The sequence below is a fragment of the Simochromis diagramma genome, unplaced genomic scaffold (genome assembly GCF_900408965.1).
Source record: "Simochromis diagramma unplaced genomic scaffold, fSimDia1.1 OVJJ01000343.1, whole genome shotgun sequence".
NCBI lineage: Eukaryota > Metazoa > Chordata > Actinopteri > Cichliformes > Cichlidae > Simochromis > Simochromis diagramma.
In genome coordinates, this window is record NW_024386831.1 from 8,026,438 (window position 1) to 8,051,638 (window position 25,201).

The window sequence follows — 25,201 nt, forward strand, 5'->3', positions numbered from 1 at the left end:
AATTATTTACCAGTTTGTGTTAACAAGAAATGTTATCGCTGGAAAGTGAGTCACAAAACTGAGCCATCTATGTAGAAGAAAGGAACAATTAGATTTTATTTTGTGGTTTATGAACAGAGACAACATAAAAAAGTCAAAACTCCTGCAACACCCACACTGCTGTGCACGGCCTTCCTTCCCCAGGCTGCTGTTATGAGGTGGGCCCTGCTGTGGAGGAGAGCCCAGACCAGGGGTCTCATGTTAAAATGAGCTGTGGGCCACTGCTGGCACTGTCGTCTCGTTGGACGGCCACTTTAATGCTCAAGTAATACAAAAAAAACAAACAAGAAAACACCCAGAAATATTTCCTAAAACGTAGTGTTTTGTTTTTTTAAAATATCAAATATTGTATAACAGGACGAAACTGCAAACATGACAAACTGAAGCCTTTCACTGAACTACAACATGAACACATTGGTCCTCTGTTTCTGTCCACACACGGCAGCACTTCTGCTATCATTGTTTATATTTAACAAAATAAAAGCGCAGACATAAGTGTACACATTAGTTTGTGACTCTCATCCCTCAGCATGTCTCTGCTCACGTTGCCTCCATATTAAATCATTTTTGCTTTTTAAAGAACTTTAACATTGCACTCAACAACAAACAAAGAAAATGTACTTTGAAGTCCAAATTTCATTATATTTATTCATGTCTATATATGGGCCGCAAGTAGGGGTGACGTGGGCCACAAGTGGCCCCCGGGCCGCGGGTTTGAGAGCCCTGGCCTAAACACAAACAGGTTTAAAGTGATTTTAAAATGTTGGCTGGTGCCGTCTCACCTGTCTGACCTTTCTCTGTTCGCTTTGAGATTTCAATAAATAAAAGCAGACGTTTGCTTCACATATGTAGGTGTCAGCTTGCTGCAGCTTGTGTTGTCTCACGTAGATTTCTCCTTTGTTCTTTTACAACATGCTCGATATCAGCTGGTTACTTTGTATAAACGTGCAGTCAGAGAATGACTTTTTATCATCAGTGATTTTATCATCCAGCATTAATGTTGCACTCTTTTATTTTCTGCCCTACTTTTTCTTTAGCTGCAGACCTTGATCAGTTTCTATTTTATTATCATTTTTTATTTGATTTTTTCGGTACTTTTAGGCTGCGTGTCTTTGAAAACATGCGGCCAGCTGCTTACAGTTCAGCTCCACACAGGTGATTGGTAAGGGTTAGGGTCACAGCCTCTGTTATGTTTCACATATATCCGAACCTTCTACGTGATTATCTGGTATTTAATGTATACGACATGAACGTTTACCACAAAAATTGAAAAAGAACATTTAGTTTCAGAAATTCTGTTCAACCATAATCACCTTCTTCTTCTATCGTCTGAAAACCTGTGAAATGAACTGAGATATAGAAACACTGCGATTCTCTCAGGACTTTAATGGTCTTCATTCATAAAGGAAAAGTACATTATATGTAATCAAATTAAATCACTGCTTCTCTCTGAACAATTAAAGCAGAGACTGCAGTACAGGCTGATCGTCTAACAAGCGCCTGATTGAATTTAGAACTTGGATGTAATTTCTTTTTGGTTGTAATTTCCGTTAAGGTGCATAATTGAAAAGGATAATACAGCGATGATTGTGTGTCCTTTCAAGAGCAAACTTTTATGACTCCCCAGCGAGAAGTTCTACAAAGAAGTGAAGAACAGAGAACGATGTTCCGCTTTATTGAAAACTTGCTTTAAAAGCAGCTCGGCTGACGTGTGCTGCTAACTTCCTGATTAGAGAAAGAAAAGAGGCTGCTCCACCCTCTCCAGGCTGAGGAGACACTGCCTGCACGCCGGTGCAGATTAGTGAGAATCGATGTCATGTTTGCAAAGCACTTGTGTTTGAAGTCAATTAGTAGCACTGATATTTGCTCTCCATCGCCCTCTGAAACCTAAAATGTTGCATAAAACTTTTCAGCAACATGCTAACTGTTTTCCTGTGAGATCTGCTGATCATTAAGCAGTGGGCGGCTCCTGGCGTTGTATTAGAACAGCCTGCAAAGCTCAGCTTTTACCCAGCCAGGCTCTGCCCGAATCCACTTTGGCTGAGTGAAAGTGCGGCCACATGGTCTGACATCATTTGCTGTGTTTTAAGACCGTCTTGGCGAATGGCACAGTTCGACCCTGATTTTAATTACTATTATTTATTTGCTTTGATTTGTTTTCAGCTGGGAGTCGTCTGAAAGCGCTATAGAAATAAACTGCTTGTTGTAAAAAAAACCTGCTGTATTATTTGGCACAGTAACCACAAATTGTAATTGGGAGATAATTAGCATGCAGCAGGGATGTTTGACACTTACGAGTTTACACGTACACGTTTTCATTTCCATCTATGAAGAATAACAAGTAATGCACAGCTGCAGGTGGTTTAGTCATTGAGATGTCTGGCTTTCGTCCCACGGATTTATCTTAACAAGGACAAGGAGGAATGAGAGCATATGCAGCGGATGATTGGCACAGCTAGTGACAATTAAATTGTGGCTGTTAAGCAAAAGAGAGGATTTGGATCATAAGAGATGTCCGCAAATGTCCCCGTGAGTGTCAGTTCTGCCTCTGTCTGCTGTGCCCCTCCAGGCTTAAATGGACAAGCTTGGCTTCAACCTATGCACACTGTAGTAGGCAATTACGCTATCGCAGCTCCGAGTCTGCTGCTTTTTTTACTGCTATCTTTTAATTGGAGGAACAGGGGAGTCATTTTATAGCGAGGATGGAGACGGTGCTGTACCTGCCTCCTGCTCGCTAAGAATAGAGTGGAACAGAATAACCATCTCTGTAATGTGCTTTCACCTTTAGGCCACAATTTAAATAGTCGGGGATAGTTTGTCCATTGAGGTTACTTTCATTTCGCAGCGATGCTTCTTTTGTGCTCGATGTGCACGCCGGGGTTGTGAGATTCTTCAGATTTGTCATTAATAGTCCGGTATTTAAAAACTGCCGTCACATTTCTGGAGGGCTTACATTAATCATCTCAGGATAAGTGACCAACCGTGATTTTTTTTCTTCTATTTTTAAGTGAAGGAGGATGAAACTCGGGGTTACGGCGCTGAATGATTGGCGGTGCTATCTCACTGAATCGGTTAACAGACGTACTTTTCCTCTCTCGTCCTTCCAGAAGGAACATTCCCAAGAATTAAATGCAGATCATATTCAATTTGACTGCAATGGCAAATGACATGTTAAATTATGCATTACTTTTTAATTGGCCGGTGGAGAGTTGTTGTGGGATTTCTTCTGAGAACGGTTGATGCAAAAGGTGAGGTCATGTCGTGTCTCGCAGAGGCAGTGCTGGAGGCTTTCCAGAGGTCACGTAGCTGAACAGTAGGAACCTCGCTACCTGCTGTGCCTCCTCTCCCCTCCACGCCTCGTTTCCTACCCCCTCTCTACCCACCCACCTTCGCTCTCTTGATAGCAGTCAGTGCACCCTCAGGCCAATAAGCAGAACATTTACCACGTGTTCAGGCAGCCCTCCTTTTCTGTATAAATAGTCTTAATATAGTTGCCCTCTTTACAATGAAGCTGTTAAAGGAAGGACGTGATTTTGACCTTAATCGGTTATTCTACAAATACTTTAACGGGAAAAGGCCAGGGTGGCGCTGACTAACCGATGACATCGTTATAGCCTTTTAAACTGAAATCTAAGGAAATAGATGAGGTTGTCTCGCTCTTTTCAAGTACGAATAATTAGCAAATCAATATTATAATGTTCCCATTCATGTAGATGAATGTTAGCATGCACGACAGACTCACAAGGATTCGTACTGGAAAAGCCCAGATTATTCCTAAAAGACACACGTGCAACTTAACTGGAACATGCAGTTTTTGTACTGATGATAATAATAATCAGGGTTGGACATTCATTTAAAAATGCATTAATTAATTTGATGTTTTTGATCCAGGTAAAATCTCGTTGAGATCAAATCAGAGAGCTGCCCACTCGTGACGCAGAGAGCCTCGACTGATGACACTTTGTTCTCTCCTCTTTTAAACCACCAACAATATGACACCATGAAAACGATAAAGATGCACAAACAAATGCTATCATAACATTTTAGTAGAAAATGCAGAAAAGTTCACATTTTACTTCATAGAAAATTATTTTGATAACTCAATCGTGACATTGACGTAAATCAGCACCTTTAAACAATTGATGTCACAGCATTTAATAACCATGAATTAAAGACAACCTTTCTGTGTCTTTAAATAAAATAAGCAGCGGTGTGCAATCATTACTCCCTCTTTCTGCTTCCAACCCTGCTGGCAGCCTCCTCCCTGCACATCTTTACACAAACACCACATGCACGTACAAAAAAACAATTTAACCACATTGTATGAACCTTCCAAGTTATGCGTGCGACAGGTGAATGAAGTCCACGGTTTTATGTGAATATTTCCAAAACAAAGGTTGTTTCCTCACTCCGAAGCAACGTGTTTGTGTCATTTCACTGAGAACAGAACAGGAAATGTGACACAATAAAAGAGGACGTGCTAAGGTACTCTTCAAAATAAAAGCGTAACATGACCTTGCCGGCATTTACACACGGGTCACATAACTACATAACAATAAAAATATATATACAGTAACAGATCATTAAGAGCAACATTAGAAACGATCACACTGAGTAAAAGAGTTGTTCTCTCGTTCCTTTAAGATGGACTCAGACTCCACGAGGTTCTGATCATTTCTGATCACAGGTCACGTAGCTGAAGAGTTCCTGCAGATTATTCCAGGGAACAGAGGCAGCGTATTTAAAAGACTTTTAATTTTGTTCTGATGTATTAATTAATTAATTAATTAATTAATATATATAATAAATAAATAATAATAACAAAGGTCAAAGCTGTGATGATCCACTTGGTAAAGTCAATCTGTTGGGTATCTTTCTTGGACTTAGGACAACAATTCTGATGGCTATAGACCCAAATGGGACGGCACAAAAAGGTAAAGAAAATCCAGTGTTTTCACTCTTAGAGGGAGAAACAGGAGTGATTTCTAAAAAAGTAACTTTGTGTTAGTTTGAAGTTAGAGACGAGTCTTTGAATGTGGCTTTTTCCAAAGAATTTCAACAGTAAATTTTATTATCGATAATACTAAAACTAGACGTGAAAATGTGTGTAACAACAACAACGGTAAGGCAAAACCACCCTGTCACTGACAAAGGTCTAACCTGCTGTAAACTCAAGGTGACATTTGCTCTGACATTTCGATGGTGAACTTCCTTCAGGAGCCTGTAATCACATTACTGTGACTGGCTAAACCCTCTGCTGTCACACAGTAATGTAAAAGCTCTGTCCAGCTGTAGCCATGAAGGGTCATGCATGCTTATGACCCCAGAATAAAGTTAAAAATACACGTTTTCATGTGGATACGTGTCTGTGATCACGATGTTTGTGCAGTCTGCAGAACTTTGTTTAAAACCAGAACTAACAAAGCAAGCTTAGATAACACATGACTCAAGAAGTCGTGACTAAAGAGCCGCTGATCACTGACGTTTACACACAATACATGTTGATTGCTAATTATCCCCACCTACATGATGTGTGCACACAAATGAATAATTAAATACGGTCGTATATTAAAACTAAGGTGGAAAAGGTTTCTACTTTAAGTGGATTAAATTCTTTACGTAGTTTGGATTGAACATTTACAGGAAGTGTGACATTTCTGCACACGAGCAGACAGACTGCAGTAAAGCAGCGGTTTTATAGGAAGTCTCAGAAAAGCTTTTTTTAGTCTTCTTTGTCTCTGTGTTTTTAGCCTTTTCAGTGTTTCTGCAAACTTTCTGTAGAAAAATGAGATAAAGAAAGAAGAATGTATTACTTTACATGTTAAGAATTACTGTTACGTACTCTAGAAAGGACTGTTACACTCATAACCAGTTTAACTTGTGTCATGATATAAAAAAAAAGAAAAAAGATTATTTTTTCTTGTTTGTTGTGTTTAATGTGAAGGTTTTTTGTTAATTCAGGTTTTTGGTTTTTATGCTCTTCACTGGCAGCGCTAATGATGACAGCGAGGCTGTAGCTGTAGATGTGACGGGATGTGCGATCACGAGGAGTGTGAGGCGTTTGGACAACAGTACGGACGAGCTTGGTCAGCCGATTAAGACTCTGAATGAACGAAGTCTAGGCTGATGTTTTTTCTGCAGGGGCTTTAACCTGAGCTGTGGGAAGAAACAGTTGTTACTGTGAAGGAAAAAACACTGATTGGATTCCTCCATCAGCTGACACAGACGTGATTTACACGACCGTGGCCACTCTGAATCCTGACAGCCTTCCTCAGGCTGCCGTGCACAGACGGCGTTGATGTTTCTTTCCAGTACTGTTAAAACAATAGTAGAGCTCGCACACTGAAAGCTTTTTCCTTGATTGTTCATAAATAACAAAACCAAGAACAAACTGAGTGAAGCAGCTGTCTCAGAAGAACATCTCTGGCATGTGTTCAAGCACTTTGATTCATCTTATGTATCACAAGATGAAGGATAACGCCTGAATTATTGAGGAAGTTGAAACTCCCTTCAGTAATGTGACTATAGTGGGAGTTCGCTTGTCTTGAAGCTTAATATATATGTATAATTACCTGTACATAAAAGGAGTCTGACTACTGTGGAGTCTGCTTTACTTACTTCATAAAACATGTTTTTTTTCCCAGGAAAAATCACCTAGTTTTGAAAATCACAGGTTTATGTATCTGAATGAGGTTTAAGTGCTGCTTGCTCCAAACACAGAGCTCAGTGTTTGTCGAATTTTGTTTCTTTTCATGCAGTAAAATGAGTAGCAAGTCATCTCAATATTTCACATTCACGTTAAAGTGTCAGTCTTTTAAATATAAAACAAATGACCTTCACTGACAGTCACATTACCTGCTGGTATAGTAGATACACACTGCACTACTTTATCTTTGAAAGCCCGTCTGACTCTGCCATGTCTAGCTAGCGTTAGCATCATCTCACAGCACCTGGTGATTCATGCTAGCAGGCTGTGTGTGCTTTGAAGTATCAGCTTTGAACCGTATTTCTGATGATACTCACCGTACTAATGAGTTTCCTATAACCCAGCACATGGCCTGCCCACCATGCCAGCTGCTGCATAAACGGGGAACATGATGAAGGACGTGTTGCCTGTTGCTGCTCCACCTGCCACTGACACAGGTGACTCGGCTTTTTTGAAGCGGTGCATGATTGGAAGCTCATCTTGGCTCCCACCACCTAATTCTGGCAGAAACTCTCAACGTACAGACATTTAGTGAATGAGAGGTTTGATAATAGCGCAGTCTACCTACAGTGTTGTATCTATTGTAGGTGTGTGTTCACAGCGTCTCCCCTTGTGTATCCACTCACAGCGCTTTTTGTTCATTTGTTCATCAAATCGTATTCCTAAACTAAAAACACTCATTTCGAGTTAATTGTTGCACCACTGTTGAGAAGATCATATCCTGATATTCAAATGTATCATTGGATGATAGCACTAAATGGTTTATTTGTCTAACAAGCGAGTCCGTGTTGCTGCTATCATCTTAGATCAATAAGATTGATATTTTCTGTTTGCGAGGAACATCACGCTGCCACACGAGGCAGAGCCAGAAACAAACGCGATGCCACACTGTGAGAGACAACCCGGGCTTGGGTGCTCGCTCGTGGTCTGGTGAGCAGTGATTAATGCTGATGCACTGAGGGAGGCCAGGATAAAACAGTTATGCTGCCTAAAGCACCTGAGACCCCTAGCTGCAACCGACCCTACTGCTAAATCACTATGCATCGCTAACATTGGCGCAACTTATTCTTCAGACCTGCCCCTTTACCCGGGCTTGGACCGGCAAAAGTGACCCGAAATAGGCGCTCTGGTGGAGTTACTTTGTGTGTGTGTTTATAAGTAGTTTTAAACCTTGTGATCCACAAAGCAGCATAAGAGTAAAAGAAGAACTGACTGCGTTACAGCACCCGCTGCTTGTTGAGAGTAAAAGCGATACGCGTTTTCACGTCTTTTTTTAGCGACTTTTTTTAGAAAAAAAGTCGCTAAGGGGTCTGAAAACTCGCTAAATATAGCGACAAAGTAGCTAGGTTGGCAACACTGCCTCCAGGCACCACTGCACCGCTTTCAATATAACCAGCGGACTCGCTAAAAGGTGCGACACTTTATTCTTCATAGATGCTGATGTGTTGCTACTTTGAGTGCAACTGTTGGTCTTTCTAAAAATGAAATGCTTTGAGAGGTTAATGCAAAAACTATGTTTCAGTCAGTAACATTCCTGACTCGACTGCAGTGAGGCTGCGCATTAGAACACGTTTCTTGTGATTTGCGGTACTGATGCCGCATTAAATGAGATCACGAAATGCCAGCTCACGTCGATATTTGCTTTGAGTTTCTTTCATAGCTGCAAAGGTAGCATGTGTAAGGATGAACACGTGTTTCCTTTTATGACGTCACTCTTGTAGTTTCTGGGTTTTGGTTTTATTCTAGTTGTCTTTTGTGTAGAAGAGAAACAGACAAATATGGCAAAACTAGTGCGTTTCAGTGCATTGTAGTGGCATTAAACCCAGCTTTAATTTATATAGTGCAGTTCTTAATGGACATTGAGGTAGCTGTGTGTGTGTCCATCCTCAGCATAACCATGTATAATATCCACAAAACGTAAAAAGATGTTATACACACACAAAACTGTAATATTATGTTGAAGCACAGTACGTATCACTCCACGAGGCTCCTGCCTACAGTAGCCGTAATGCTCCGACAATCCATCAAGCGGTGCGTCTTCGAAGTTTAACAAAGTCGCACTAAAACATTTTTGACAGATTTTTGAGCGCCATGTAGCTAGGGCTGCCATGATTAGTCGACTAGTCACGATTACATTGACTATCAAAATCGTCGACGACTGATTTAACAGTCGACGCGTCGTTTGAAGCTTTGTAAGATCCCAAAAGACGCAGGAATAAGTAGCAGGATTTAAGAGTGTAATAACGGACTGAAACAGAAGATGGCAGCACTGCATGTACAAGGATGCCAGCTGCCGTTAAGCCCCGAAGAAGAAGAAGCTGTGTCCCAGAATTCATAGTGCAGCCCAGCTCAGTTTCCAACAATGGCGGCAGCTAGTTGGTCTTAATATTACTCTTATTATTCTTTCTGGGTCACAAAATAAACGTTTAACATATTTTCAGGCGAGAATGTAGCTGTGTAAACCTCAAATATCTGCTCAGTTTATCGAGACACCACATATTTTCAAAAGCGCTCCGACGTTTTCGGAGACGTCTGTTACCCACTAGCTCGATAGCTAGCCGGGGGCTAGACTCACTAGCGCCGTGAGAACACCGGACTCCCAGCAAATCGTTTTCAAACCCACCGCCGTCTTTCGCTACTCAGGTTAAACATGATATATGAGTCACTTAGATAACTTGAAATGTTATTGTTTGGCTTTTTTAGTATTTTATTTGTTCCTGAGTAAATCGGTTTGGCTGAGATTAAAGTTATAGTTTTTACACAGCTGAATAAACGTCAAGCAGACAGCTGATTATCAGAAGTGTGAGATGCTGGAGAATTTACTCCGGTGTCCTGTTATATTTTAGATAGCAAGGAGTTTATTAAACTTCACCGAAACAATCTGCAAATTTCATTAAAATTTAATAAACTATCATCTTGTCTTTATTTTTAGTTAGCACCTTAAACACTTAAAGCTGTAAGCTAATGATAGTTATATAAGAGCAGATGCTGCTGGTGCAATAAGCTGTACGTTTTACTCCAATGGATGATGATCTGATTAGTCGACTAATCGCAAAAATAATCGGTGACTAGTCGACTATCAAAATAATCGTTTGTGGCAGCCCTACGTGTAGCACATAAAATCAGTTCGAGGTCACTAAGCACAACCAGAATTCATACATAAGACACACTGTTAATTTTTCAAAAAATCTAAGGATTTTAAGAGCGACTTATTTTGTGGAAAAACACGACGGTCCGCTAGCACACCCTACCAAAAATAGCCAAACCAGTTCCACACCACTGAAGTTGTAGCATTTTTACAAACCAGTTCTGGTTCGTCTGTTTCTTTCTCCGTCGCCGCCATGTGCGTATGTAAACAAAGGCACTGCGCATGTGCGTTTTACCCATGTGCGATATTTTATTTTCTTATCATTGCCCAACATTATACCAGTATTACTGTGAACCGTATGATGTGGCCCAACTCTAAGAGGGAGTATTTATGTTCTTATACATGTACTACGTGATTATCCACAAAGCTTCCCAGGAGTGGCCGATCACGAGTGTTAGGAGAGATGCACTTTTTTTTACAAATCTGTCTTTTTCACGACATGTGGCTGCAGTCAAATTCAAAATGAGTCCACCAAAATCTCTGCAAAAGTGCATGAACGGCTCATCCGGGAGGTCACAGAAGAACCCAGAACTGCAGGCCTCACATGGATCCGTAAGATTCAACAATAAGAAAGAGGCTGAACAAAAATGGCAGAGTTCCACGTGGCATTCATGTTTCCTCATCAGCTCTCAAAAATAGATTTCATGACGACATTAGCACAACTTGAAGGATTCAACGTGAGATGCAGACGCTCGGTCTAAGAGGCAGGGTGCTTCTGGACAGGTTGCCAGCTCCTCACAGGGAAGCTTCAAGCCATCGAACCTAAGAAGAGAAATTTTCCAGACATGAAGAAATGAAACAACGAAAAGTAGAAAGAGTGGAAATAAAACGAACATCTGACATGCCAGAGCACACCTTCCCATCTGTCAAACACGCTGGCTGTTCTGTTACGGCTTCAGATGGAACTGGCACTGCTGCTGAGAGAGAGGCAGAACCAGGATCATTCAGCCACACAACAACAATCCTACACCTATGGCTAAGCAGCAAAGGAGTTTTCCAGGCTGATATAAATATCTTTGAATGGTTGGCTTATTCACAACTTTGCATTTGGCTTGCTGAAGGTCCAGGCTAATGATGCAGAGGCCTCAGAACAAGCTGGAGTTAAAGGCTCCTGCAGTGAAAGCATTTGGGAATAGCACAAAGATATAAAAGCATGTTCAGATGTGAAGAGGTCGGCCAGTACGCTGACGGATTTCCCACAAAATACACAGTTTTCTTTCACCAATAACACAAACCTCTTTAAATCAAAGCAGAAGCTCGACACACTGATGTCGTTGTTTTATTTCAAATAACAGATAAAAACCAGATAAAGTGCATCTCTCCTAACACTTGTGATCTGAGTAGTTGGACTGGACTCCCTTTGTCATTTTCCACACAGAACCTCGTGGCAGGGATTGATTACTGTGCTGCTGATTCCTGTAGACCTGCTGGGCTGTGCAAATGCCTTTAGATGTGTGGTGCATTTTTAATGTGTCAATGGGGACCTAAGGCAGAATTATTATGGACTAAATTGCAGCCACGGTACTCCAGTAGTAGAAAAATTATGTATTTTTGAGGCTTTTAGCTGCACAGCACATGGTTGATTCCCTGAACGGATGCTGAAAACACACTTTGCATCTTTTTGTCAGAGTTCCACACTGGGGCTGCTGGGAAAAGAGGCTCCTTGTTCTCGTGCACTGGTGCTAGTTATCATCTGATCATCGTAAAGTAAAAGTGGTTTTAAGACATTTTAAGGAGATGCTGCTGCCATCACTCCCTCAGACATCAAGAGCAAGCAGTCCTGCCGTGCACAGGGAGCAGAAGTTGTGTAGCGCTGCACTCCAGGCACTGACGTTGTAAAGAAAGCTGTTTGAGAGCTGAACTGCACTGTGCCCACAGATGATGCACCGATCCTGCACACGGGTTTGTTTTGCAGCAGTTTGTTGAAACTGTGGATGACCGGGATGAAGTAAAATCACCTGAATAACAACGAGGCTTCTTATTACTGTCACAGAAATGCATTGCATTATACCAATGCACTGGGAAGTCTGGGACAGTGCAAACTTCACAGCACTGCTCATCAAAACAAAGCCAAACACTGATCTGCGACGTGTCACAGATACGTCCAATCACAGCCAAAACACAGAAGAACAATGTGTTTACAAATGGCGTGCTCATTATTCCCACGTCTCTTTCTTTTACCTTCTCTAAGCTTAGCTGACCTTCAGGTGAGACTAATCATCTGTAGCTAATTACTGCTCTACCTGAGTAAACAATGTGTTTTTCCATAGCGCGGTTCAAACGTTAATCATCACACACAAGTGGGAAGTTGTAATTAGTTTGATAACAATAATTAAAGTTTGAAGTAGCGGCTGCTGGCTGCTAAAAAGGACTCTCTTGTCATTAGTAATTATGTGAAGTGATTTTTCTGAACAGACGAGGGTTTCTCGAGCTTTCAGTAAACTCCACGCTGGTTTTGTTAAAGAACCTTCAGCTGAGATTTCATCTCCACAAACACAAGCAGAGGTACAGGCTTAGGTGATGATTAAGCTCACACGAGCTTCCTGTTTGGCATCAAACCTGAGCAGTGACTGGCGTGCAGTAACAGTACACACACGTGTTGATATTTTGACATTTAGGGATGCAAAATGATCCATTTGAATGGATTTGTGCAAGTATTTTTCAGTATGAATGATTAAATAATACCAAAACAACCCTGCTGCTCTGCACATGTCAGCAGGCCATCTTTGTGACAAACAAACCATGGAGCAATAATGAGCTACCTCTTCAATAAGTTTCTCGCCTCCTGCTCAGCATCCAGCTCTGTCTCTAGTGCCTTGGAGAGCACTTGGCAGTGGTCCTCCTTGTTGTGCTCGGGATGAGAAATTCAGATGAACTATATCAAACACAGACAGGATATGAAGTTGGCCGGTGAGCGAGCCTGTGAAGCCTGGCTCATCATCAGCGACTGAAATAAAGAAGTAAGAGTGAGCTATTTACCAACATGGTGTTTTTAAGGCTTTAACCTTTGTTTTAAATGAGTTCTGTGGTTACCATAGTGTTGTTGTTGCTAAGCAGACCAGAAAAGCTTAGACCTCTCCGTGCAGAAAATCAATATCAGTGATCTCAGCACCAGACCTCATTAACTCTCGGAAAAAAAGCAAAAACAAAAACATAAAAAATAAACTGAATTCTTACGAGGTCTCGCCCCAATTAAAGCCAGCCTGATTGTCTTTTATTTATGGAATCATTGTCGTCCTTTGGTTACTTTAGTTTTCAGTCATTTGGCTTCTGTTTGAGGCGCACGGATTAGAAACGGGCAGCAGAAAAAATTCATTCTTCTTGGACGTTCAGCAGACAACGTTTACTCGTCCCAAATGTGACTCTGACAACATTGACAATAAAACTCTACCAACTCATTTGTTTTGTAACAGAATTTTAGTGACTAGCAGCTTTTGCTGAGTGGCCAAATGGTCCAGATGGATAGATATATGGATATGAGCAGCTGGTGGAGAAGAATAGACACGAGGAGGGTGTTTCATCACGGGTGGATTTCCTGTTCCAGCAGAGGTTGGCAGACTCTGAGTCTTTTCAGAAAGTTGGAGCTTTTATTATTGTTTTTTTCATTAAAATCATTTGTTTTTTTTATAGGTGCTTTTACAGGTGCTCCAGATGTTTTGTCACAGATGGGCTGACTTCTTCTTCATGTGGCGAAAAATACAAAATTAATCAATTAATAATAAATTAAACTGGTGTATTTTAGAGGTGTGCATATGCTGACATGCTTGGACGTGTTTCCAAAGAGAAACAGTCTAAAAGTGATCCAGTGGTTTTTAATCAGCAGGTAGTTTTATCAGCTCACGTCTCTGTAGGCCAGTTTGATTGGGGGGCGTCGTTCATCGACTTTGTGTGAAGTGGACGAGCGCGATTGTGGGCGGCGTACTTTGTGTCGACGCTTCGCTTCATCTTCATGTTTGACAGACCTGCTCCACCAACCCCGTCGCTCATTTTGTGCAAAACTGTCCAAATGAGTCACTTAGCGGTGAGTTGGAGTCCCTTCAGCCCATGAAAAACATTCAAGCTAATTTATTGTCAGGCACTGAAACAATTACTGAATTGTCATTTTACTTTCAACACAAGTTTTCTCACAGGACCAGAGCAGTTAGAGATTAACTAAAACATGCAGAATACATTAAACCTAGACCTCTATCGTTCCTTCCTATCCGTCCCTCTGAGGATGCTCACAGCTCATTTACCCTTGAAGCTACATTTTTATTGTTAAGACTGGAGGGCTTTTCTTTCATCTCAGCCTTGCCTGCACTGCACATTTGGAGTAAGCCTGATGTATGTGCAGTGAAAGGCCAAATGGAGCTTTGCATTGAGAGAGAATTGGATATGCTGCCAGATTCTCACACAGAATACATCCCACAGATTGGCTGCTATGTTTGGCTAACGTGCGCGATCAGGTAGAGCGACATCCAGGATATTCTCCTGTCATTTGGCAGTGAATGTCTCTATAAAAGTCACCCCACGAAGTGTGCAGATTACAGGGTCACCTCTCGCTCGGCATGCTAAAGGAGGTAAGCAGTGCAGACGCTCAAAGCTGCTTCCTTGTCACGTACGTTGGAACAAAACCTGTAACTGATGACTAAATGCAAACTATATGACAGCATCCCAGACCCCATTAACCAAGGAACGAATGAAGAGGCACGAAGCCTAAAAAAGACAGTGAACAATGGACAGACAGGAGGTTTAAATATGACTTGTGGGCATTTTTCATCTCAGAATATGTTTCATTTTTCTCCTTTCATTCAATTTGAGGAAACACACATTGAATTTATTTGTTTTAGGACTAAATAATAGTTAAATGGTTCCACAGTCATGATTTGTAACTTTCATGAAGTTACAAATCCATCTTTTTCACGACATGTGGCTGCAGTCAAATTCAAAATGAGCCAATAGAGCCCCGACCAAAAGTTTTACACCACATAAAAAATGGCAAAAAATTGCACGGTTGGATCTTAACCAGGTTCGGAGTAGAGCTTCAACGTGCAACAAGAACAAATGTGAGTGAGACAAAACATTTTTTTGAGCATGCAATTTATTGACAACAACGCTTCAACTCAATCATGCAAAATAAGATTTTTTGCCGTTTTTCAACTGATCCTAAACGTTTGATCAGGACTGTATGAGAAACAAACATGTTTTCTGTCATCTTCTCTGAATAAACTATGGACTCGACAGAGAAGTCGTTGCATTTTGTGTCCATTTACATTTTGCACAGTGTTCAGGCTACATTACCGTGGCGACTGTATAGCAGCATTATTAAAATACACTTAAAAGAACACTGCACTTTTCTTTTTGCACACTTTCTTTAAGCATCACCATTAACATGCAGAGGATGTCCCAATAGTTGTTTCATTTTTGAATAGTGTGCATAGTAGCGTGACGCACCAGAGCAGCCTCGCCGTACGTCACCGGAGACACAAAACACGAGGCGATAAGTCTATAAACGCTTCTCGCTGTTTTCACGGCGTGCACCTATGATGGAGGCAAAACTGGATGAACAAGAAACATTTAGAATCATCGCAGAGCGTTTCTCATCTGTCTGACGTGGGGCGGTAATTGAATTGTTTAGTGTTCAAACTTGGGCTCCTCCACACTCTCTGTGTAAATGATGTCCTTAGTCTCCATTGATCCATTCTTTCTTTTTTCAGCGCACATCTAATAATTCTCCATCCTGTCTGTTACTAGTTAACATCATTCAGAGGTGATTAAGCAGCTCATAAATAAACAGAAACATGAAATTAATAAAACAAAACACAAAAGTGATGAGATTTTCTAAATAGGGCAAATTAGCATGTGTGCCTGTGAGAGTTGTTGGCGATCTATTAACACTATGCTAATGTCTAAACAAAGACACAGCCAGTTAATTTCAAGAGTGACCAGCTTTCAACCAAGAGCAGGTCGAAATCAAGCAGATGCAAACAGGGAGCATGCTGCCTGCTAACCTGAATATTGCAGTGGAATCACATGCACGTGTTTGTCTCCAGAAGCATCCTGGCAGTTTAGAGCAATGCGAGGCCCCCGGAGGAGACCTGATGGGATTTTTAGATGTACGGTCAAACTCGTCTGTTAGAATTTGCCGGGGACGGTACGTGGCCTCAGATTGAGGTGGAGGCAGGACCCAACCAGAGCAGAGAACTCAAACTACACACACCTGTGAGTGTGGTGGACTGTTCTGCATAGAAGAGCACGAAGCTATTTATCGCATCGTGTAACATGCAGACATGAGTGTAACACACCTCCGTCGGACTCCCAGTAATAGCTGCAGGCTGCATCCTTGTATGCACCTTGCGTTGGGCTCTTCTCCCTCTGACCTCACTGTGTGTTCAGGTGCGTTTTGCTGTGTTACGCAGAGACATCAGTATTACAGAGCAGCAGGGATTTGTGAGGCCAGGCTCTAAGCATGGTGACGTTTTGGCAGCTTTCAGCCGTCCACCTCGCTCTGGTAATATGTGCCCGTCTCACTCCAATGCATGAACATCCTCGCAGCTACAGTCACACATCAGGAGCAACATAAGACTCGCTTTTCTTTGGCTTTAAATTCTGAGCATATTTTCAGTAGACTACTGTATGTGTCACTTTTTTTTTTTTATAGATTGTGTTTGTTTTACACAAATCCAAAGAATGCCAGCTGCAGAAATCAGCAGTGATACATCCCACACGTCCTCTATAAACTGTACCCGTATGTACAAGCAGAGAGCAGCCATGAATGTCCAGCTGCAGCATGTCACATATAAAGCAAACGTAACATGAGCAGTCTTTTGGTCTGCTGGCTCTTAAAATTAGGTGATGTTCTTCATTGTATTACTAAAGGTAACAAAGGCAGGTTTCTGTACTCTGAGTATGTCATTTGTTCCATCAGACAGACATCATTCACTTTCTGGATCCATGTATGAAATGTGATAGTTGTGCATTGTCGGGCTGCAGTGAGTTATATATTTAACAGATAAGTGTTGGCTTTGCAGTCAGTACGTTCCTTCCCAACGCTGCGACTGTAGGACTTAGTGGAATATTTACTTTGAAAACTTCTTTGAGAGCATCAAATATCTGCCTCCAGAACACAGAGTTTAGAGCTCTGAACGTCAGCAGCAGCGTTTTGTTCTGGTGAAGATGATCCGTAACTCTGGCTCAGTGTTTTACATCCAAGAAAATAGAACTTTTTTATTACTAATGTGCAACACTGTAGCTGTTTACGTATCCAGTTTAGCATCACTGCAAGGAAAACTCCACTAAGTTCAAAAAGACGTTTGCATATTTTAGTTTGCATCTTTTATCAAATCCACAGCGCGCACATTCATCAGGGAAACGTCACTGGATTAATCTTTCTAAGCTCTCTGCTTACTGGGTTTGATGGAAATGGATGCATATCAGAACCAGTTACATTTAATAAAGTTAATACAAAATGTATCAAAGAACATCTTATTGGCTTTTGAAGTTTTAAGTCTGCGTTTCATTAAATTTATATCCTTTTATCCTCTTTTTAATTGTTGCATTGTCTCAGGTTATTTTCTGTAAAGCTCTTTGTGACTCACATCTGTGGAAATAAATATAAATAAATATTGTTTGCTTGTTAATCTCATGACTGTTGATGCATAAACACACATAATGTTCAGGAACAGCTTGATGCTTGCAGTCAAAGTGTGGCAGCAATTATATAAGCGCTGATATTTTGGGGGCTTTGACCTGTGGTCACTAAGAAACTGTGACAAGTGGCAATCGGGCCTGTGCTCTTCAGTGAGCGGCAAATGGGTGATGAAGGTTCAACTTGCCAGGTGGGAAAGCATTTCATGCAGGGAGAGTGGGAACTAGAGTCACCTTGCCTGGGGGGCAAACTTATGCACTTGCTGGAGCAAGTCAGTGCTGTTGCTGAGGACATGAAGTCAGTGACTCACGCTGGCCCAGGGCCGCTGGAGTCTGTCACCTTCAGATGGCCATTTGCCCGTCGGTGGAGAGACTTTGTCTGCTGGTGCTCACAGGCTGAGCCTCGCATGAGCAGGTGGCGCACAAACACGCCAGCAGGGATGTCTTTTTTTGGCATCGTCTTTAATAAACATGGAAATCTTATCACAGTATTTTCAGGCTGCAGTGAGAGCACGGGCTGGACACAGTTTTGATTACAGATGTTTGAGATGCCTTTTAGTAGAAAGTGACAGTTTCATTATTAACCTTTGACCTGTTAGATCGAAAGATGTGGAGGGAAACGATGTGAAACAACGTGAAATAGATACAAATGTGCCTTTACTTAATGTTCAGGATGATGCTTTTTTCTTTAGTTCTTTGTTTACATAAGTCGCCCGCACAGTGTCTTTTTTTATGACATTATACAAAGAGCTGAATGGGCGAATCCTCGGTGGTGTGGCAGGTTATTAATTGAGATCATCAATAACAACAGGCCCTGTTTTCTGTCTCTTGAGGAGATCATTCATCATGTGAGGTCGGTGCAATCAGGCGAGAAAAATAGGGCAGATCTGGTCATTGTGAGCAGCGTCTTGTAGAAGTGGAAATTTACTATACCCTCTCCACAGTGACAGAGTGCCATAACATCAGCCCCGCTTTGGTGTGAAATTACAACAGCGTGTTTCCGCCTGTGGTCATGTGCATGGCTGACAAATCCAATCAGGTATTAGACGTGTCTTTTTCCCCCTTGTCTTTGCATTTGTGGTTAAAAAATAAAAAGTATAAGTGGAATTATAATATCCTTGGCTTGGATGCAGAGTTATTTTTTAAAAAGATTGCACCATTATGAAGTGAATTCAAACAAGGTTGAAAAATGAGTAATAGCACAATACCACCTGTATCTGTGTGAGCTGGTGAGGCTCTCGCATGCTGACTGTTAAGCTGCTCAAACTCAAAACATTCAGAGGTAATTTTTCATGTAAAATACATAAAGTTTTCAATGTGACACAGAGGGAGTGTTCGTTAATCGGGTCCCAAAACGATAAACTGTCAGGCACTCAGGAAAAGACATAAAATAGATTGAATTAAATTTGAAGTAAATCATAACAAAATAACTTGTGTGTTTTTTACAGCTATGCTTTATTTATGAACTTGTTTCCTTTGCCTTGCCTGCTTTTTACACAGTGGCATTTCCACAGTGAGTGTCCTTGGAACAGTCAGTCATTTATTACAACACTCTGACAGTCTGCCCTCTCAGAGGCGTCTGTATGCAGTAGTGATGGGATTTCCAGCTCTTTTTAGAGAACCGGCTCTTTTGGCTCCGAACCGGCTCTTCAGGTTGTTTTGTTGTTTAATTAATTTATTATTAACAATAATATAAAATTATGCACAGAAGGAATTACTAATGTAAAAAAAAGTGGTTTTTATATATATATATATATATATATATATATATATATATATATATATATATATATTTTTTTTTTTTTTTTTTTTTTTATTTATATTTATACAAACTCCAAAACACATTTCTAGCTTGAACTGAACTTCCAAACAGAGCTACTAGATCACTTAAATTACACAATTGAAAGCATGAAAGCATGTGTGTATTGTTTGTGTATTTATACACAAGCATTCATATATAGTCAAATAATTTAAAAAATAAATGTTCATTTTCCTGTTACTACCACACACCAAATCCGGTCGTTGGTACTTGCTGGCTTGTGTAGCCTCTAACAAAAGCTCAACACTGCCCCCTAGCATCCTGGAGCACTTCTGTTGTCTTTTGTGCGTGTTTTTACGTGTTTTGGAGTTTTTACGTGTTTTGAAGTTTGTACGTGCTTTGTCTGTAGGGGCCACCGTAAATATACTTTTATTTATTCACTCCACATAAAATGTAATAAATAAATCATATAATACAAAAATCAACTATTCACATTTCAACTTTTAACTATTTAAATTTTCAGCTTTTTCCTTTTACAAATTTAAAGTGAAACAACACAAAACACTGCAAAGAACAACACAATTAAATATAAATCATAATATGAAAACAAAAAGAACATGCATATTCTCTGTCATATGGGCCTGCATGAATAAACTTTCTGAATCCTTTATCATCTGCAACTGAAAATAGTTGTGGATGATTACTATACCTTTCTAATGTGACGTTGTTGTCCCTGGCTCTCTCTCCTCCCTCCCGCTCTGTTCCTGTGCTACTGAGTGTAACTACCGCCCCTCCCCCCTCTGCCCAGCGTAAAGCACAAGGCTCACATGCAGAGTGAAGCGGGAAAAAGTGCGAGAGAGAGAGAGAGAGAGAAAGAAAAACAAAAAAAACCCCACGGCTCGCGATAAGGAGTCGGCTCGCGTCGTTCACGTCAAAGACCCGGCTCTAAGAGCCATTTCGTTCGCGACCGACCCATCACTAGTATGCAGCTGACACACGTGTTCTGTTCTGTAGGTAGTTTGATGCCACTTTACTCAAACGACCCCCGACTGCTCCGATCACTAACAACAACCCAGCCAGGATCCAGTTCCTGTACAAAGACGGGAGACATTTTGTAACCTTAAAGGCTCTGGCCTGATTTCCTGCTCAATATTACTTTGGAGTTCATGCGTGTTCTGAACTAGAGCTGTGCATTTTGTTCCCCATTTCCTCCAACTGGAATCCAGTGGGAAAAGCTTCAGATCCGGTGTGGGTACCAGGAATAATTGCAGCCACCCAAACCTACAGTGACACACGAATGGGTGCGTCAGGATAGTCAGTGAAGTTTTCTTTAGAGCTGGAACATAAAACATTTGTTTTGAAGAACGAGTCTGTTAAAACTGGGTCATTTCACAGTGACGGAGAAACATCACAAAGCTGTGCCGGAGCATATACGTAAGAATGAATCGTTTGTTTGCTTTCTGCTAACGAGGCTGTGTTGTCTGGGCTTGTCAACTAAGATCTAATTACTGACACTGCTTTATTTGCTCTCACATAATGGAAACATTAAATCAGTACTGCTCCCAAAACAGCTATTAACCAGTGAGCTAACACAGGTCAGTTTGACTACGCCTGCATATTTCTCTGCAGTATGTAAGGCGTGTAGCCCAGACACAGATTTCCTGCTAATTCAGCCAGGGCGGCGTGTCCACAACAGCTTCTTTATCGCGCGGCCATGTGCTTGAAACCTGGGAATTGCTCACTCATACAGGCCGCTGCATCCCCGCTCTCGCCCATCAACAGATTTGTAATAATTTCCCTATAAAACCATTAACATGTGCCAGTTTCATGTCGGAGGCGAGTGTTTGATGTGTGGTTTGTGTGAAGCTGCTCGGCACAGTTTTATGCAAATGCACCGTGAAGAGCTGAACACCACAGCGTCGCAGCAAAAGCCACGAAGGTCTGTTTTCTTCCAGTCTGCAAAGAGTTTTTGTGGCGTGCGCTCACGCAGCCATCGTACACTACGTTCAGAACATTCACGTGAAATGTGTCAAACACCTTCAGATTATTAGCAGCTCTGTAAACAATTAGACGTGTAATCCAGCTTCGTTCTCATGAACAGCCCTCGTCCCAGGGCGCCGGTCTGTGTCAATACTGCAGGTTTCCCATTTCATCTGTGATTGGATGCCTCGAACCCAGGAAGCTGCAAATAATTATATTTCTCTTCTGAGATAAGAACTGGAAATGTTTTTTCTTTCATTTTTTCACCTGCCTGAAGTTAACTAGACTTAAAGTCGTGACTTGAAATCGCACATGAACCTTCTGCACACCTTTGCAGTGACTCAAGGATTTATTACACGAGGACACCAGACATTCGAGTTAATAGTCTTACCAACAGCATTTTCTGATTAACAGTATTTTATAACCTGTTGGCTGCTTTGGCACAGAACTTAAAGCGTAATCAGATTACTGGTTTTGATCCACCTTACTGCTCCATAACTGCTGTTTTTGTTTGAAATGCTCGAGAAATGAAAATGAAATAGGAAACTTGAATTCAAATTCTTTCCGCTCAAATGCAAACGCAGCGGAGTGCGGTTAATATGTGCAATAAAATGGATGCATATTTAAAGCCACTTGTTCGGACAGTGTGTTATTATGTTCGTGCTCTAGTCTCACTGCACTCGGACCTTAAAGGAAGTTTCAGTTTCCGTGTGTTTCTAACCCATGAAGGCTGGTGAAACTGATCATTTTTCATTTGCATGGTTTCAATAATAAACCCTGTATTTTTTATTCCTATGAATCCTGCTGCTCTCTTTCTTGAGTCTCCATGTTGGAAACTCCGGAGGTGAAAACCAGTTACTCATGAAATGAAGTCATATGTTGAGTCTGGCGGTGCCGCACGCGTTTCCTGTGGAGACGAATAGCCAAGCTTACCTCGTTTTTCTCCCTGTCCATGTAAGTAAGGCGTTTATAATAATTTCAGCTGTCAGCACCAGACCTGAAACATAGGTTTTACATCTTGTACCTAATGAGGTCTTTATCAGAGCAACACTACTACAGTCTTTCATTAAATATGCATAAGCTTAGATTCAGGTGTTGACATAGCGTTGCTTTGGGAGTTCAGTGAAAAATGTGCTCCAACCGTTTAATACTGAACTGTGTTCTTTTGAATCCCCCTCAGATTGCATCATCACTGTCTTGTTGAGGCAGCATCACCCACTAGGAGGACGCATCCACACGTACACTCGCAGGCACTGGCTGGTTTTTCTCACATCGATTCACTTTGAACAACTTCAATTTTGAATGATGTTTCATGTCTCTTTCCAGCACCCCACTGTGCTCGCGCCTCACTGGCACTGCAGCCGTGTCTTGGAGGGATAGCAAAATGCCAGCCCTTATTTGCTCCTCGCAAACAGCTACCAGCTATCGCGCTCCTCTGAAAAGCACCCGTGAAAAAACCAGCGGGGAACGTTTGACAGCCAATCTTTAAGCATAAGTAAGAACGGAGGCAATGAGAGAGGAAGACATCTGAGTTCACCTTTTAGTTCAATATTTGATTCCTTATTGTTGATTTTGAAATATTTCTGCACTTTACCCAATAAGACTCACCTTAGAAACAAACTCGGTAAAAGCTTGATTATTCTTTTGTTCCACGTGAGACATTTAGACATGTTCAAAGTTTGTTGTCATGGTTTTTGGCCTAAATTAGGAAACTAATTAGAGAACACTGAAAAGGAGCCCCATCAACACGCCGTCCTTCGGTATGCAGAAACATGTCATTGTAGAATTTGGGTTTTTTTTTGGTTGCCAGTCAGTGAATGTGTTGAGTACCATGCAAAGCACAAAACCCTCTCTTTAACTGTCATGTTTGAAAGCTTGAAAGCCTTCCTCATCTTTTCAAGAGCAGGGATTGCTATCATTTGTCTTGCAAAGCTTGAAAGCTTTCAGCTTCTTTTCTCAGCTGAAATTGCTGTAATTCATTGGACGATAAACAAGACAAAGCTGCTGTTTCTGACAGAATTGTTAGAAATGCCAGAAAAACGTGTAGGAACGAAAATAAGACGCTGGCGTTATCGCAGACAGGCCGAAGTCGACCGATTATCCTGACGAATCTACGTCAGATAATGCGAGGAATGCAGCGGTAATGTGTAGCTTTTAGTTTTAATACTACTGCCTTAACTCTCTAAACAAGCTGAATATTTGCTGTTACTGTATGTAGAGAAAAGCTAAAGTATGCCAGTGCCTGTATGTGTGGACTTAAGAATGCCAGGTTGTTCAAACAGCAGCACGTTTTCTTCCATGAAGCGTCCCTTTTTGGTCAAATAGCTTCACTATTCATATACATATTACATGAGTTTTCTCTTCATCCTCCCTCTAACGTACTTGACTTTTGAAAACAGGATAATAATAAAAAAAATCAGAAGGGAAAGAGACAAAAAGTCTGTCTTGAATGTGGATGTCAAGTAGTCTAGTTTTCATCTTCTGCTGCTCTGAGCTCGTACTGTGTTTGACTCTCCATCTCTGACTGTATTTCATTAAAAATGCAGAAAGTAAACACGGCTTTCAAATCCACACCTGTGGAAATACCTGGTCTGCAGAAATGAGCAGCTGCAAGACATGTGTCTGAGCTGCTTAGACATCGTTGTTGATGGTTGTTTGGCGTCTGCTCCCTCCTCGTTTTTATTTGCATGTATTGATTTGCTGTACACTTTTAAAATGTTGCAATAAACCTTTTAAACCTGTTTGGCTTAAAGCTGTTTTTCATTAAACAGTAAAGAAGAGCCGAAGAATGACGTGGCTGGGGTTTAATAATCATGCCTCTCAGTGGAGTTGGACAGCTCCATAAATGTTTCAGTCCTGCAGTTTTGGTGTGTTTTGAACATTCCTGCTGATTGTGATGAATCTGCACAGAAAATACTGTTTGGAAAATAAAAAAATCTCTATTTGGAAAAATTCTGTTGATGACAGAGAGCAGATTGTATGGAAGCCCGTTTCCGCGACTAAAAAAAAAAAAAGGATTCATAACTCAAAATTTCGAGTTATTTTCTCAAAATTTCAACATATTAACTCGAAATTTCGATGTATTAACTGAAAATTTTGAGAAAAGCAACTCGAAATTTTGAGTTATATGTCTCAAAATTTCGAGTTATTTTCTCGAAATTTCGAGAAAATAACGCGAAATTTCGAGTTATGGATACTAGCTTTTTTGTTTTTATTTAGTGGCGGAAACGGGCTTCCATAAGATTGTGACGGGCAAACAGAAATCAAATAAAATTACTAAAATAACAGCATGTCTTTATCCTGTCTTCCTTCTCTCACTCCAACCAATCACAGCAGATGGCCCCGCCCCTCCCGAAGCCTGGTTCTGCTGGAGGTTTCTTCCTGTTAAAAGGGAGTTTTTCCTTCCCACTGTCGCCACAATGCTTGCTCACAGGGGGTCATATGATTGTTATTATTGTCGTTTGGCGCTGTATAAATAAATATACCTCAAATTGAATATAACTAAAACTGTGCTCATCTTTACAAACAAAATCGCTCGAGACTCTAGGAGATATTTCCAAACCTAATATAATTCTTTTAAAGTATTTTTCTCCATATCACATCAGCCACAGTGTTCAGATGCTTTTTTTCATCTTTTTTAAGTTAATCGAGTTTGGTAAAAAAAAAACTTACTCTAACCTCCACTGTAAGAGAAAAATACCTGATTTAAATTATGCTGATGTTCCTTTGACGTTTGTCTTTTTGTAAATATTTGAGCCACCTTCAACAATGCTGACATTTCTACATCTGCTGTCATGTGTCTGTGAGTTGCTAGCTGACATGCATATGCACTACTGAAAGTGTTTACATCACAGAAAATTGTTTAGCAGCTTTCAGAGTAGTTTTTAGTGTCAGAGCCAGCAAGGTCTGCCCCTCCCAGCTCAGCCATATTTTCCTTTACCTA

At 41.0% G+C, this 25,201-nt stretch overlaps 1 protein-coding gene and 1 long non-coding RNA gene across 3 annotated transcripts in view; both read left to right on the plus strand.

The window, feature by feature from the left end:
- Positions 1-25,201, plus strand: part of lrp1bb (low density lipoprotein receptor-related protein 1Bb) — a 250,031-nt gene that overhangs the window by 27,700 nt on the left and 197,130 nt on the right. The window lies entirely within an intron of this gene.
- On the plus strand, positions 20,163-22,708 carry LOC120731047. Its single transcript, XR_005695265.1, has 2 exons — positions 20,163-22,212; positions 22,439-22,708. It is a non-coding gene; the product is annotated as an uncharacterized LOC120731047 (long non-coding RNA).